Source organism: Balaenoptera borealis (genome assembly GCF_965194805.1).
Source record: "Balaenoptera borealis genome assembly, chromosome: 20".
Lineage (NCBI taxonomy): Eukaryota > Metazoa > Chordata > Mammalia > Artiodactyla > Balaenopteridae > Balaenoptera > Balaenoptera borealis.
The window spans coordinates 16,419,617-16,436,915 of NC_138879.1; the positions used below are offsets into that span (position 1 = coordinate 16,419,617).

General features: G+C 38.7%; 1 protein-coding gene and 1 pseudogene across 8 annotated transcripts in view; one reads left to right on the top strand and one right to left on the bottom strand.

The window, feature by feature from the left end:
- Positions 1–17,299, bottom strand: part of LOC309619073 (protein farnesyltransferase/geranylgeranyltransferase type-1 subunit alpha pseudogene) — a 127,478-nt pseudogene that overhangs the window by 108,643 nt on the left and 1,536 nt on the right. The window contains exon 1 of the transcript XR_014249840.1: positions 11,635–17,299. This exon is cut by the window's right edge and continues 1,536 nt beyond it. The product of XR_014249840.1 is annotated as a protein farnesyltransferase/geranylgeranyltransferase type-1 subunit alpha pseudogene (transcript). The remainder of the gene's footprint in view (positions 1–11,634) is intronic.
- The window catches only part of KANSL1 (KAT8 regulatory NSL complex subunit 1), a 191,422-nt gene that overhangs the window by 90,316 nt on the left and 83,807 nt on the right, over positions 1–17,299 (top strand). The window lies entirely within an intron of this gene.

A 17,299-nucleotide genomic window follows, 5' to 3' on the forward strand; every position in this document is an offset into this window, starting at 1 on the left:
CACACACAGTATGTAATAAACTCTAGGAGTACACCTTTGTCTTAGTTCGGGCCACTATAATGAAGTACCATAGGCTGGGTGGCTTAAAAACAATAGAAATTTATTTCTACATGATTTTCTGTGGGTTTCTAAAAAGTTCCCAAGTTATGCTTATGCTTCTGGTCTGGGGGCCACAACTTGAGAACTACTGGACTTGATAATCACGTAATCCTGCCAGCACTAAGATATTACTGTTGTCTGTCTAACAGTAATGATGGAAATAGCCAGTATTTGAGACTAAGTGCCAGGCGTTGTGTAAAAGTGCTTTATATGGGGACTTCCCTGGTGGCACAGTGGTTAAGAATCCGCCTGCCAAAGCAGGGGACACGGGTTTGAGCCCTGGTCCGGGAAGATCCCACAAGCCGCGGAACAACTAAGCCCGTGTGCCACAGCTACTGAGCCTGTGCTCTAGAGCCCGTGCTCTACAAGGAGAGAAGCCACCGCAATGAGAAGCCCGCGTATGGCAATGAAGAGTAGCCCCTGCTCAACGCAACTAGAGAAAGCCCACGTGCAGCAACGAAGACCCAACACAGCCAAAAATTAATAAATTTATTTTTTAAAAAGTGCTTTATATGTACAATATTGTTTGGTTCTCATGGTGATTGGTAGGTATTACCTCTTTTAAAGGGTTAGGTAAATTGTTGACATTTACACAGTAAATAGCAGAGTTGAGACTACCCTGGTCTGCTCACAAAGACACAAACCATTTTTCTCTTGACCAAATGAGTGGCTTCCAACCTTGGCTTCTTACATATTTAGGACTCCCACATATAGTTTTACTTCTTAATTATTTGGTTTACCAATGTGTTTTTTGGTCGCCAAGACTCCAGGCTGGGAACTGCTACTCATACTTAGTTTGTACTGCCTGATTTTAAGCCCTTATTATGTGTTTATTGCTATATTGCTTATCAGCCTTATCCTCAAATTTATAAACTTTCTTGAGGCTATGGACCCTGTCTTTTGATTATTGTATAGTGCTCAGCAGAATGCTGTTCACATTGTAATGGTTCAGATGTTGTTGAAGGATTGTCATTGTAATCATTTTGGAGGTATATATCAGGCACTCAGATTTAATGCATGGGGTATAACCAGTTGATTTTGAATATTCACGTCATAGCATTCAAGTTCCTTACCACTTTGCTGCTTTTACATGATTAAAATAAGACAACACATTAATTTTAGTGAGAAAAATACTTAATCAGCTGAACATTAAATATAAATCTGAAATGAAAAGTCCTGTGTTCTGATTTCAGATTTCCAGAAACAGTGTATAAGGGAAACTGTTTAGATCCTTTCAGCCTAAAACTATGTATTAAAATGCTTTCCATATTTTATTTGTATCCCTGTCCACCTGTCAGCTTGAATAATTAATTGATTATAGAAGGGTCTAAATCCATGTAAAAACCAGACTGAATTTCCCTTTTCTTTTTTATCCCTATCTCTTTTATCATTGATCCTAGATAAGGATTTTGTTGTTTCTCTCATATTTGAGTATCTGTATGGAGGTGGAGATCAGCTTGTGCCTTAAAACTAGGACAGAGTTGGAGTGTAATTGGAAAACTGTGGCAGCCTTCTTCATGTGTTCAGGAGGATGGGAACGTGTGTCAGTTTACTAAGATTTTGCTTTACTCTTGTGTTCTATAGAATTTCTTAAGTATTTATTTTGCAGCTGAGGACTGGGAATTTCACTGCCCTATCCTCATGTAATAGTACAATGAATCCACAGACTCTTTGTTCAAAGTTAGCTATTGATGAGGGGAAGTGGGAGGGACAAGCTGGGGTGTTAATTCCGTTTTTCTAGGTAAAGTTTCTTCAGCTGAAGATGTATTTAGCTGTGCAGCAAGTAACTGCTGTTCTGTAGAGATTTAAGGCAGCATTACAGGAAGAAGACAACTTGAATTGACTCTAGTTTTGTTGCAGTGATAATGTTGTAAGTAAAAAATGCAAGCCTTAGGAAGGAATGTGGGTGGGATTAACCAGGGTTTGTTTCATTGTTATTTCTGTTCTTTCCTTACCTGAGCTGTTTAAGTATGTATGAAATGAACCTTTTATTATTCCAAGACAATTCCTTGTATCTGTCCTCCAAAATGCTCACTGTGAGCTATCAGTTAATATGAGGGCTCAACTTTGTTGACTCAGAAAATGTTGAGTTTCTTTAGGAGTTTTTGTTTAAATTCCTCTACTTTTTTAAAAAAAATTTATTTATTTATTATTTATGGGTGTGTTGGGTCTTCGTTTCTGTGCAAGGGCTTTCTCTAGTTGCGGCAAGCGGGGGCCACTCTTCATCGCGGTGCGCGGGCCTCTCATTATCGCGGCCTCTCTTGTTGCCGAGCACAGGCTCCAGACGCGCAGGCTCAGTAGTTGTGGCTCACGGGCCTAGTTGCTCCGCGGCATGTGGGATCTTGCCAGACCAGGGCTCGAACCCGTGTCCCCTGCATTGGCAGGCAGAGTCTCAACCACTGCGCCACCAGGGAAGCCTCTAAATTCCTCTACTTTAATCTTTATTGCTATGGGTTGGTGGTTCGAAACTTTGGTGCTAAATGGAATCACCTGGAAAGCATTTAAGGAAAAATTCAGGCCCTACCCCCAGTTAATTTTGATTGAATTGATCTGGAGTGTGTCTTCAGCATTCATGTTTTTAAAACCTCCCTAGATAATTCTAATGTATGGCCAGCATTAAGGCATACTGCCCTAAGTTCTGTTTTTACAGACTCCAGTAACTTTCTTGGAGGAAAAATAAGAGTCATCATGTGTATCCCCACCTCTCCCCCACCCCCATCTCAATCCTCTGTAGTTTCTACAGAGGGAAATTAAAGTCAAATCTGAATCTTATGTAAAAGCATAGAAATTTAATCCTGTAATTTTGCAAATATATAGAGTAGGCTTTGAGGAGTTTTAAAAATAATGTCTAATCTCCTCTTTAAGAGACTTTGCTCGCTAAACTTATTTTGTCTCTGTTCTTAAAAAAAAGCGTTCAACACACTTTATGACAGATTTACCAGATTCCTCGTATATCACAGGACACCAAGGACATCTAGCTCTACTTGGTGAAGCAAGTCTGTCAATTTAAGTTGTCTTGTCAGATAGTATAGCCAATCTTGTAGTTCACAAAAATGTATTGTTGCTCCGATATTGTAACTTATTTTCCTAAATGAGCCGTGTGTGTGTGTGTGTGTGTGTGTATTCAATTTTCAGACAGGTGGTACTTTGAGGTGAGTTTGCAAGTTCAGTGAAATATGGGTCTCTGGTTTGTTTTATTTTGGTATCTTTTAACTCACCTTTCTTTCCCTAAGGTGCTTAATTTCCATGCCTGACACCCTACCAGTATTTGAGAGCCAGAGTAAATGCCTGTACTTTTATTCTTTTGAGAAATGTAATAGGTTGTTCATTAATTCATTCAACTAGAACATACTCACTGCTCCTGTGTCTTGAGGACCGAGTAAGTCATACGTTGCCCCTGTTTTTGCAGCAGTCACATACATTCTCATGGGGCGACACAGATCAAATTTTTCTCTTTTGTGTCAACATTCTATTCCATTGGCAAATCTTGCTGGCTCCACCTTCAGATTACATTCTGAATATAAACACCTACTCCCCATTTCAGATGCTGTCATCAAACTATTATCTTTTGCCTGGACAACCTCAGCAGCCTCCTAATTTGTCTCCTGTTATTGATCATCTATAGTGTGTTCACAGAACAGCAAGAGTGAGCTTAAAAATGTAAATAGTAATATCTTGTGCCCCTGCTCAAATTTGTCCAAAGGCTTCATGGCACACTTAGGCTAAAAGTCAAACTCCTTATCATGGGCTACAAGGCCCTGCTGGATCTAGAGTCTGTCTGCTTTTGTATACCACCTTGGTATCATCTTAAAACATTCCCTTGGCTCACTGTGCTCCAACCACACTGGTCTTCTTACTCTTAATTGTGAGTGCGTTCCTGCCTGTACATTTTACTGCACACTCTGCCTGGAAAGCTTTTCCACAGATTTCCTGTTAGCTGAGTTTGGTTCTTCATCCTGTTCAGGTCTCTGCCACTTTTAAAAGAGAGATTCTTGACCACCAGCTGTAAAAGGGCAAGTTAACATCACAAATAACATTTTTTTTTTAAATTAGTCAAGGCTCTTTTTTTTTTCTTAATTTATTTTGTTTATTTTTGGCTGTGTTGGGTCTTCGTTTCTGTGCGAGGGCTTTCTCCAGTTGTGGCAAGCGGGGGCCACTCTTCATCGTGGTGCGCGGGCCTCTCACTATCGCGGCCTCTCTCGTTGCGGAGCACAGGCTCCAGACGCGCAGGCTCAGTAGTTGTGGCTCACGGGCCTAGTTGCTCCGCGGCATGTGGGATCTTCCCAGACCAGGGCTCGAACCCGTGTCGCCTGCATTAGCAGGCAGATTCTCAACCACTGCGCCACTCAACTGCGTTTACTCAGCTCTTTTATCATGTACTTGAACTAGTAACTGGCTTGGGAAATGCCTTATAATGGAGAATTTACAGAGAGGTGCTCTGTTTGGTCATTAGCACTTTACTTTTTCTTCCTATTATTTGATGCTGTTTTGCAGATGAAGAGTATAGATTTTACAGCTCATTTTGTATTTTCTTTTTTCTCTCAATTTGATTTATATGTGAAATTTAGTATCCCCTTTAATGGGAAAGGAAGATTCTGAAGAGAATACAGAATTGAATTCCTTTTTAGAAAGTCTCGTTACTCCGAGCTGTGATCGGCCTTCTTATCATTAGTATAACTGTGAGGAGTGAAAATAACCTTTTGAACTCTCTTATGGAGAAAGTGGTGGTGTTCTGTAAAAGACATTTCATTCAACATGGTTGTTACTGGCTTGCATAATCCCACCATGTCACCTGGCCTCTGATTAGACCCAGTCTGTGAGTCTGATGAGAGCCAATTATAAGTTACCTCTCAAATTTCCTGTGGCTTCTCTCTCTCCTCCTTTATTAGCTTGATAATCCAGTTGAATGTATTATTACTTAGAGGTTGGGTAATGACCATGACCAGTTTTTGAAGGCTAGATTCCACGTTGGTGGGCAATTTTTTTTTGACTAGTATAGCCAGAAACATTTTCACATTACTTTTTTCCATTTATCAAAGGAAATAAATATCCAGGCTATTTATGTATTTCTTTTTAGGGTGTTCAGATGTCTTGGAGGAAAGGACTGTGGAAAACTGAGTCCTAAAACTCATTTAATTTGAAGTTGGGCAAAAAAATTAGTTATTAGGTAAATATTTTCAGATTTTAAGCCCCTTTACCTTTAATTTATTTTGCTAAAATATTCTGATAGGACTCCTTTGTATTGTCCAGAACCCAATGTGCTTTATATGTCTGTCATAAGGATTTCAGTTTTGACTCAGAAAAGCCTGTGGTCTATTGGAAAGAAAGCATTTTTTGAAAACATCTTTATATCTTTATTGAGATATATTTTAGAATACAGACTTTTGAGTCAGACGTGAGTTTGAATTTCTGCTGGCACTGATTAGCTGTGTGACTTTGTCAAAATTGCTCAGTCTCTAATAGCCTTGGAATACAATATTTACTTTAAGTTGTAATTAAAATTAGAAAATGATACATGTCAAGTACCTGGCCCTTCAGGTTTCAATAAATGGTAGCACTTTCTAATATTACTAATACTACTAGCATGTAGGATACTTATCTCTTTCTGTTCTTTGGGATTTCAAAGCCTGGGAACTGAACTGAAATGGACAATAGTGATAGTAAAATCTGATGCTACTGAACACAGTCACACAAATTGATCTGCAAGGCTGAAATTGTTAGTTCAACTACACTGTTCTTTAACTTTTCCTACGTAAGTCTTGGTTTTATTGTGTTAATGAGCAGGAGGATTACCTTATTCTGCCCATTTTATAAGAGGTTTCCATTGAATGTAGCTGTTTTGCAGAGAATAAAGAGTAACCAGATGTGTTACTCTATGTACAGTGTTGTATGGCTCTGCTCTCCCCACTTTCACCCCCACCCTCCAGGCCCTTGGGTGGTACCCTGTGTAGGCAAATGTATTTGGGATCTAGATCTCTAGATTTAGGAGAAGTACTTTATTCACATTAAAGCTTGATACTTAATAAGTTGTTTATCAGGATGGATTAATTCACTGTTTCTAACCATCCTTGTGTTGATAGGGGATCCTCCCTCACCCATTTCTCAGCCAGTTAATATTACAGCAGTTTTGTTATGAATATGATTAGAAATGTTCCATTTCACAATGTGAATATTTGTTTACCTTTAAGCACTTATGGCTAAATGCATCTTTGTCTTTATGATAGCAGTGTAGCTTCAGTAGTGAGAAAACCTAGTAGGAGGTAAACTCAGGGTAAAGGAGGACTGGAGTAGGTGGAGATAGGGTGTTTGGAAGCTAGTTGATTATTGTAAGGATTTTAGCTTTTACTCTTGAGTATCACCTTTGAGTAGAGGGGTGACATGATCTGACCTAGTTTGAAAGAAAAGCTGACTGCTTTGGACAGCAGCAGAGGCATCTGTGCTGGGGGCTGTTGTGATATCTGGTGCCAGAGGATGGTGGCTTGGGTCAGGGTGGTGGTAAAGTTTGTGAGGAGTAATGTTTTATTCTGGATATATTTTGAAAGCAGAGCAGGTAGGATTTGCTCATGGGTTAGGTGTGTGGGTTGTGAAAGTGAGTTTTTTGGTCTCAGCCAGTTGAAGGAAGGTATTGCTCTTTATTGAGATGGGGAAGAGTAGGAAAAGTAGGTGAGGGCAGGGGACGATGAGTTCAGTTTATATTACTATGATAAAGACAATGAGAGCTAGAACAACACTCTCTTTGATTTTGGCATTACATACTAAAAACAGTGGATACATGTCATTATACATTGGTCAAAACTGCAAAGAGTAAACCCTATTGTGTAAACTATGGACTTTAATTAATAATAATGTTATCAATTGGTTCATCAGTTGTAACTAATGTACTACACTAACGCATAATCATAGAGGAAACTGTTGGGGGGTGATATATGGGATCTCTGCTTTTCACTCAGTTTTTCTGTAAACCTAAAACTATTCTAAGAAATAATGTCTGTTAATTTTTAAAAAGCAATCAACGCAGATATATGCTATCATGTTTTCTCTGGTCTTCGTCTTTCGTTCATTGCCAAGGCCAGTCTTCTTTCTTCTTCTGCAGTAGCATGTCAAATTGCCTTTCCCTTCTAATTCAGATCTGTTTCTAACATAATTTCATACCAATTAGATGCCCAGAGTAGACCTGTTTTCCATTCTATTTAGTTCCTCAGTTACTTCTGAATTCTTTCCTTAGGCAAAGTAAATATTATTGCCATAATATTTGTCTTGGACATCACCAATATGCTGCACTGGTTTTTGTTTTTTTTTTTTTAAACTTTTTAATTTATTATTTATTTATTATTTTTATTTTTGGTTGTGTTGGGTCTTCGTTTCTGTGCGAGGGCCTTCTCCAGTTGCGGCGAGTGGGGGCCACTCCTCATCGCGGTGCGCGGGCCTCTCACTATCGCGGCCTCTCTCGTTGCGGAGCAGAGGCTCCAGACGCTCAGGCTCAGCAGTTGTGGCTCACGGGCCCAGTTGCTCCGCGGCACGTGGGATCCTCCCAGACCAGGGCTCGAACCCGTGTCCCCTGCATTGGCAGGCAGACTCCCAACCACTGCGCCACCAGGGAAGCCCCTGCACTGGTTTTTAATAGTAAATGATGAATACAAAAAATAGAATCATATGTGGCCATAGGCTTAAAAATATGATTTCATTGATCTTTTTTGTTCTCTTATTCAGTTGGTTATCTGCTCTTTCCCATTTGCTGTGCAGGGTCATTTATACATTCCTAGGACTTCTCTACTGGGCTTTAGAGACCACCCTCCATGATCCCTTCAGGGGATTACAGCTTGCAGGTTCTTGACTTTTCACCTTTATGCCTTTCTATGTGGAGACTGAATTTAGGGTGAATTGGGTATCATTTTGTTTTGCATGCTGCATCTTAAGGGCAGGGACTAATGTGCTTTTATTTTGTGTGTCACACAAAGTCACATACTTTTATTAATGTTGTTATAATGGAGTGTCTGTGCTTCCTTTTATAATTGAGAAATAGCACTAGTCCAAGAATTTCAAGGTATTTTATATAAAATGTGTTGCTTTTCAGTAAGTGATTTTCAACTTTAGGGTAAATCACAGTGTGTTGGGGGTAGAAACAGTGGTAATATTGATAATATTTAGCTTATCTGTAGTTGAAAGTTGATTTTTGTGGTGAGAGACTTATAGTGAGAATTTATTATGAATGCATGTGTGTGGCAGCAGGAAAAATGTTAAGAAATAAAACATTAGATCATTTGGGTTTTTCTTTTTTTCTAATAAAATTGTTTAAAATTTTTTATTTACAAAATATTTTATTATAAAAAATAATTTTTATTAAAAAACACAGGAAGCAAAACAGTAAATTACTGGTAATCCCATTGCCCAGTTAACACTAACACATTAGATGATGTAGGATAAGGAATAATGATAAGTAAAGATAAATAAGGATATATAATGATAAAGATGGGATAGGGTATAATATTCTTATACATATAGTGCCTTACACCTGTACTCTTGTGCTAGGTCATTAAACACATGATGTCATTAAATTACTGTAACAATTCTTTGAAGTTAGGTAGTTTCTTACAGAAACTGAGTCTCAGAGTAGGTGGAGGGATGGGAGGGACAGTGGACTTGCCCAGGCTCACATGTAACTGCTGGAGCGAAGATTTGAATCGATTAGTTTAGTTTCACCTTTGCTTTTCCTAAAGTGCTGTCTCTCTCACATTTTATCTGTTTAAGATATATATCTGTTAGATTACCTTTAAAGATAGCTGCTGGCATCTGACTAGTTAGATATGACTCTTCAAAATCATGGTGGTAGACTATAGTGTGGAACTGCATGGCTTATATAAATATACTTCAGAAAATTGTGCTGCTTTCATTCAGGCTAAAAGACAATTCCTCTGTAACAGACAGCTTACAGTACTTTAATTTCAAGCAGGAGGTTTGTACAGGGTCTCTAAAACTTTGTTTCAAGAGCTGAAGCCCACCCCTGAGAGTGAAACTTGCCTTGGTATTCAGATTGTGTTATATTGGGATGCCTCAACAGTTTAAGAATTCTTTTTTTTCTCCCCAGCTTTATTGAAATATAATTGTGACATATAACATTGTGTAAGTTTACGTTCTACTTTTAAGATTCTTTTTAAACTTTTAGTGTCTCCATGAATGAGGGGTTTGATGTTTGAATGTCCTGGTTTCAAAGCTTGTAGCCTTACACTTCTTTTAGGATGGGAGAAATACTTTTTTAAAGGGGAATGTTGATTCTTGTTGAAGTTTTCCCCTTTCATCCCTCCTCCTTTTCCCTCATAAATAAGGAAAGTTCTTCATATGTGTTGGCCTGTTTTAAGTAGAGTTCTTATCTGTATATGGAAACAGAAAAATGGGTTCAAGAGGTAGGTAAAGACCTTAAATTGAATTCCCTGTTAACTAAGCTTGCCTTTAACACAAAGGCAATGAGGATAGAGGCACTATAGTGCAGTGATTAAAATTAAGGGCTCTGGAGCCAGATGTACGTCTTGCTTTTTCTTCTCTGAGCAAATGACCTAATCCCTCAGTGCCTCAGATTCTCCATCTGCAGTATGGGGATAGTAGGTGCTGTCTCTCAGGGTTGTTACAATGATTAAATGATGAAATTCATGTAAAGTTGGTAGCAGTGCCCAGAACAAAGGAAGCATTCAACCAATGTTACCTACTATGTATAGTTTCTAGCTGAAGAAAGAATTCAAATTCAGTAGAAAATATTAGAGCTGGTAATAACACATTTGTTGGTCATGAAATATTGGAGCTATAAGGTATCTTTTACAGCACAGTCTTTATTTGCAACCCGTATTATGTTATAAAGTGTAGAAGAGGTATTTAAAACTTTGAGAATAAATAAAATCCATGAGGAAGAATGTAGAATTTAAAAAATAGGACCAAGAATTTAATCTAGGATTATTTCTAAATTTAGTGTAGGGCAATGGTTTTCTACCTCTGATAATTAGGGGAAGTCAGTGCTGTGACATCTGCGGTGACTATTGGTTTTTGATCCATCAGCTTTTCTTAGCACCCTCACCCCCATCCCCTTAAATGGAATCCTCAGTATTATTCAGGTATCCTGCAATTGTGTAATTCATGGGACCCCTCTCTGGCTTCATTGAGGAAGTTTCATCAGTCTAAGTTTCTCAGAGTGTGGTCTTTGGACCAGCAGCATTACCTAGCATCACCTTGGAACTTGTTAGAAATGTAAATTCTGGGACCCCACCTCAGACCTACTGAATCTGAAACTCTCGGGGTGGGGCCCTACAATATGGGTTTAGACAGCCCTGCGGGCTTAACGTTTGACTTCTAGTGTAGGGTTTCCAACTCAGGTAACTTCAGGAGTTCAGGCATATAATATAAATGAATGACACCTACCAGGTGGGGATAATTTTGAACTGTGGATCAAGTGCCACAGCTGAAGGGATCAGCTGCTGTTTAGCTAATAGTCATTAAGAGACTTGCAGACCCAGCATTGGCAGATCTTGTCTTTGTATATAATAGATTTTAAAGTGCCGGCAAATAATTGAAAAAATATTGATACTCTTATGGAGGCCAAAGAAAATTCAACTATAAGCAAACAAAACCAACTTCAGGAATGTGACCTTAGTTTGTGATCTCTTGTATAGGAGTTTTGTTGTGAGTAAAGCTTGCTTCATATCACAGGTTATTATCTTATGTTAAACTTCTGATGTGGAAAATTTTTTTGGTCATGGGATAAGGACAGTTTTAAGGTTTTTGATAAATGTTATATTGTTCTCCAGAATGAAACTGCTGTTTCATCAGCAGTTTCCCTGAAACCTAGCAGACATTAGATACAGTTCTTTTTATGACTTTTAAAATTTGCTCGGCAGAAAAGGCATCCTTTAAAATTTGTATTGCTTTGATTTACTAATGTAGTTTAACCCTTGCTTTGTATTTACTGGCCATGTGTATTTTTATATAAATAAATCTTTCGTAGTCATTTGCTTATATGTCCTTTTGAATTGATTCATAAGTATAAATTGTTTTCCCTAGCTTTCTGTTTGCCTTTTAATTGGTATGTTTTTTGAATTATAGAAGTTTTAAATTTTTGTAGTCAAATCCATCATTCTTGTCAAATTCTCTCAAAAAATCCCTCTGGGGTTTTCATTGGAATTAGATCAAATCTATAAACTAATAACCCTCAGTAAAGATTTGTGCCTGCCTTTCCAGCTGTACACATGCTACTGTGAACCACTGTGGATAGGATACTCCCTTCCTCATCTCCACCACCACCAGTATTCATTCATTTAACATACATTTATTGAATGCTTACTGCACATGAGACTACAGTAAGCCCCCTATATACAAAGGAGTTCCGTTCTGAGAGCGCATTCATAAGTCCAATTTGTTCATAAGTCCAACAAAGTTAGCATAGGTACCCAGCTAACACAGTCGGCTATGTTGTACTGTACTGTAATGGGTTTATAATACTTTTCACACAAATATATTAAAAAAACACAAAAAACATTTTTAATCTTACAGTACCTTGAAAAGTACAGTAGTACAGTACAACAGCTGGCATACAGGGGCTGGCATCAAGTGAACAGGCAAGAAGAGTTGCTGACTGGAGGAGGGAGAGGAGGTGGGAGGTGTTAGAGCTGAAGGATCGTCAGCAATAGGAGACAGAGGGCAAGCTGCAATTTCACTCACGCCTGACGTTGATGGCACAGGTTCTGGTTCCTTGCTAGATTCAGTTCTATCTACCTTCTTGAAGAAAAGATCCAGTGATATCTGGGTAGTAGCTCTTCTTTTCTCGTCATAGCTGACACGTGACAATGTACGCCAGACACATGAACTAACTAACGTGATTGGATATGCGAATGCAACTTGAAGATTCGTATGTTGGGGACTTACTGTATTGGGTTTGTGGGGCTACATTAGTAAATAAAACAAGAATTTCTTGTGATACATGAGTGAATAAAACAAAGAATTCCTGCTCTCTTGTAACTGACATTGCTGGAGGAACTGAGGCAATAAATGAATAAATATATATCAAGTGGTCAGTGCTGTGGAAACAAAGGAGAGTCAGGGGAGGGTGGTGGCAGCAGCTTCACTATTTTGTGTTGGTCAGAGTAGGCTTCTTTGATAAGGCGACCCCAGGGAAATACAGAAACATTGCCCAAGGATATCTGGGAGAAGAACGTGTTCCAAGACAAGTTCATTTAAGTCAGAGAATGGAGGATGAGAAATAGCGAGGAGCCTTGTAGGAACTTTGGCTTTTACTCTGGGTTAGGTGGGAACTTTCCGAGCAGAGGACTATAAGGTAGGTCCGAGGCAGGAGGACCACTCAGGAGGCTGATGCCATTTCCAGCTGAGAGATGATGGTTGCTTGGTTGAAGTGGTCTGAGATTAGATGTATTTTGAAGGTCGAGCCAAAAGAGTTTCTTGTGGATTAAATATGGTTGTGAGAGAAAGAGAGGAGTTGAGGATAACAAGCTTTCCAGCTTGAGATACTGGAAGAATATTTTGTTGTGTTTTGTTTGTGTTTTACAGAGGAGGAGAGGACTATCAAAAACAGATTTTTGTGAGGATGTGAGAATTTTAGTTTTGGGACACTTATTTTGTATCTGGCCAATTTTGTAGCCTTTACTTTACAGTGAACTCTACTTCTGATAGTTTCCCTGTTTTTTTCTCTGAGGGGGTTTTAATAATTAATTTTTATTAGAGTATATTTGATTTATAAGGTGTTTCTGCTGTACAACAAAGTGAATCAGTTATACATATATCCGCTCTTTTTTATATCCTGTTCCCATATAGGTTATTACAGAATATTGAATCTCTGTGGGATTTTAAGGTAGACAGTTATATTGCCTGGGAGGAAAGGTTCTTGATATATGCAGGTAAACAGCTTGATGGAATGATTTCTCTCAGTGTCCACCTTGTTGCCTTTACATTCCTACTTTGAGCTTTGTAAGTGTTACTGAGTGCAGCCTCTGGCCAACTTCCTGATACTTGATGGTGTTCAGATGTGCTGGCTGAGGAGGAATCTCCTGTATGATTATGTCACACTGCCTTTTTGAGTAATGTTGCTTCTTGGATAACCTGATACAGTATTTAGTCCTTTTCCTTGCTCAACAGTCAGTGAATACCATTTCCCATCATTTTATGGAAATGATGCTTCAGCTTCTTCTCATTGCCAACTAAATATCCTTGGATATCAAATACAATTTTCTGTCTACTTTCATCTAGCTTTCATTTCATTATTTGAAATTTGTAACGCAGGAAAGAAATGAGCTCCTTTTTTTTTTTTTTAAAGTTTGTGGAAGGGATTGGCAATAGATGCCTTCACTGCCTTTGGTTATTAGAAATTCTATGTATGATATAGTGATTAGAAATAGAAATCTATCTTTTCCTCATATGTTCCTTTTTTTTTGCCTTAATGCTTCTAAATTTTGGTTATTGGAAATTTCTCTGGCTAATCATAGATTAACCTGTATTCTTAGTTTCTAGCTGTGTGAAACTTTAAGATTCTAATTTTAATGAGTATTTAAAGGGAAATTGGTGGAGTGCAAATTGGATTTCAATAACTGTCTAATATCTGAAACTGGAAAAAGGATTTTTCATAACCCAGTGGTAACGTGGGTACTCTTGTCCCCCGCCCCCTCATCCTATCATACAGCATGTCCTTCCGTTTTATGTACTACCGTGTGTGTGTGTGTATGTGATTATTTTATTTTATTTTATTTTATTTACTTGGTTGCACCGGGTCTTAGTTGCAGCCAGCGGGCTCCTTAGTTGTGGCATGTATGTGGGATCTAGTTCCCTGACTAGGGATCCAACCCGGGCCCCTTGCATTGGGAGCTCATAGTCTTAACCACTGCGCCACCAGGGAAGTCCTGTGCATTCCTTTTTAATTGGACTCCTGGGCTCATGACACTGTTGTTACTGGTCTATGCTTCGCTTTAGTTTTTAAATAATATACACCTATGACACCACTGCCCACCTCATACCTGATTACCTAAAAAATTATAGGGAAGCCAGTGGACAGAACCTTTGTTGGAGGGGCAGAAATGCTAAGGCAGTTGCAAAACATGTGCACACAGCCTTTACTGCTTCCCCAGGGATCTCTAGGTTACTTTTGCTTATCTTTAAACTTTACAAAAGAGAGTATAAGTTGTCTTATGGGACTTGGAGTTTCAACATTATGTTACTAACATTTAAAAATCTGTGTTTTGGGGACTTCCCTGCTGGTCCAGTGGTTAAGAATCTGCCTTCCAATGCAGGGGACACAGATTCGATCCCTGGTCGGGGAAATTAAGATCCCACATGCCCCGGGGCAACTAAGCCCAGGGGCCACAACTGGAGCGCCCGCATGCTGAAGCTACAGAGCCCTCACACAACTAGAGAGAAACTGCAAGCCACAACTAGAGAGAAGCCCATGCGCCGTAACAAAAAAAAGATCCCATATGCCGCAACTGAGACCCAACACAGCCAAAAATTTTAAAAAAATAATAATAATTTTAAAAAACACTGTTTTTTTTCATGTAGCTGTAGTTCATTCATTTTCACTGCTCCACTGAGCAAATATATCGTAGTTTAGCCATTCTCCTCTTGATGTGCATTTGGGTTTTCCCTCAGGTTATTTTATTTTCTAAATAATGTTCAGTGCTGTTACTCTGAACATTCTTGAACATGCCTCCTGGTATATATGTGTGCTAAGGGTTGGGGGGTGGTGGTGTATATCCATGAATTAGAATTGCTGGGTGGTAAAGTATGCAAATGTTCAACTTTATTGGATAATGACTGTTCCTGTTATTGCTGCCTAACAAGCCACCTCAGATTGAATGGCTTGAGACAACGTTTATTTTATTCTTGAAGATTCTCTGGGTCAGAATTCAGAGTAGACTTGGAATGGCCTGTCTCTGATTCAGGATGTCTGGGGCTTCAGCTTGGGAAGATTTAAAGGCTGGGGGCCAAAACACCTGGGACTAGATGATCACTTCCAGGATGGCTTCTTCACTCACATATGTGGCACCTTGTTAGGGATGCCTACATGGCTTTGCTAAGGGACCCTTGGCCAAGTGCCTCCACACTTGGCCTCTTAAGTGACAGCCTCAGGGTTGTCAGACCTCACACGTGGTGTCTCTTTGTTTAGCAAACAAGGGTGGAAGCTGCCTGTTCATTTAAAACCTGGCCTGGGAAGTTACCTAGCATCACTTCCGTCATATTGCATTGCCTGAAGTGGTCACAGGCCCTCTCAGATTCAAGGGGCAGAGACAGAACCCCATCTTTTAATGGGAGGAGTGTCAAAGAACTTTAGCCATATTTTAAAACCACCGTAATACAATTTTCTTCAGAGTTGGTTGTACCAGTTTATAGTTTTTAAAAACTAATTTTAAACATTATTACAGCATTATTATTGATTTATTGAGATTATTTTGCCATTTAAAAAACATTTTCAAGCACTCTTCTAGAAGCTATAGGCCTATGGATTTTTGTTTTGTGTATAAGGTAATTCCCCAATACCAAGCTATGGAAGAGAAAAATGATGGAACTTTCACTTGCTGTTAGAAAAGTTTCTGAATCCTTTTGGAGAGTTGAAACGAAGTTGTTGGAGGACTATTAATGAAGGCTTTTTAGTGGTAAAGTTGAAATTGCATTGTACTTAGGGGTGAAGGGAGCCACTGGTAGAGGCTGAACAGAGAAGTCACAGGATGAAACTGAATTGAGTTACTGTTCTTGATCTACATTGAATGTTTTGTGCCTTAATAAGAAAGATTCTAATAGTTTAATAGGTTATTTTTACTTTATCAGTGTTTCCTTTGAGGAATATATGTAACTGGTTATTTCTAACAAAATCTAAATTACTTAATGTTTAAATTTTGTGTGGTAGAAAGTTGTGTGTGTAGTTGGGAGTCTAGTGTGTGTAGTTGGAAGTTGGGGGTCTAGTTCTCATTCTACCATAAGTCTTAGCAGATCAGTTGCTTTTTCATATCTATAAGAGACTTGGTTCCTGGAGTTCTTTCTTTTCTTCTGTGATTCTGTAATTAATGATGTGAGTTTTAAACTAACCAGAAAATGTGAAATGAACCAAACTGTTTCTATTATATTTTTCAACCCTGCAGGCTCCCTCTCACTTAATCTTGTTGGAAACTACCCAGGGGAATAATTCACTCTCCAGCAGTTAGGTGGTATTCACCTGGTGTCTTTGAGCAGCTTAAGCATTTTATGGTCACCCTCTGTGATGACCCTACCTATCTCTGGGGAAACAATAAAAGCTGCATGTGCATGTTTTGCAATTGCCTTAGCATTTCCTCCCTTCCACAAAGATTATATTTATTGGCTTCCCTAGAACTGTTTGGATTGTTTAAATGCACTTTTTGGTGGGAGTGAGAGTGTCCTACAAATAAACTGTTTTTTATTCGTAGTGTCATAGTGAAGTTTTTGTCTTTAGTTTGAAATCACACGTAGCTCTGAAAAGCTGTATATGCATGCTACCATGTAATATACCTCTAACATTGTCTTCATCTCTAGAATGTATATTTTTCCTAGGATTTCTGTTTAGCTTTCAGGAGCTGTGTAATTGGTGGTGGTGGGGTAGTAGTGCTATAGAACTGTTGCTGCTCTCTAGAGCTTTATACTGTTTGCTCTAATGCAGCAGTGGAGAAAGAAAAACTCCTTTTTGTAACCTCCTTTTGTTCTTCAAAATAATTATGCTTGTCTTATAAAAACAGCTAAGTATTGTAAAAGAAAAATTGGAGTAATTTCAGAGTGATGAACCTTTTACCTGGTCAGATCTTTAGAGTGTCTAAATCAAAAGGAGAGACTGGAAAGAAAAATTGTTCCAGACCTTATCTGGATAGAATCTTTCTGTGTGATGTAATTTATAGCCTTCTGGAAAGAAATTAACATTTCTGTTAAAATGCTGAAGCAATTGTTTGATGAACTTTAATGGGATTAGGCCTAGTTTTGGGAATTTAGTTACCTAAGCACTCAGTTGATTGTCAGTTTTAGTGCATTATTAATTGGTCGGCACCTTGTTTGCAGGAATGTGCCTTAAACTGTGAGCAAGATGTTGAGTCTCCTGCTTATAATGTGACACTTAGGAGCAAAGATGGGTAGAATTTTAGAGCTAGAAGGACCCTAGTGATCAATTTTGCAAGTGAGGAAACTTGAGGGCCATGCAAATATAGAATAGACTGGGGTCTTG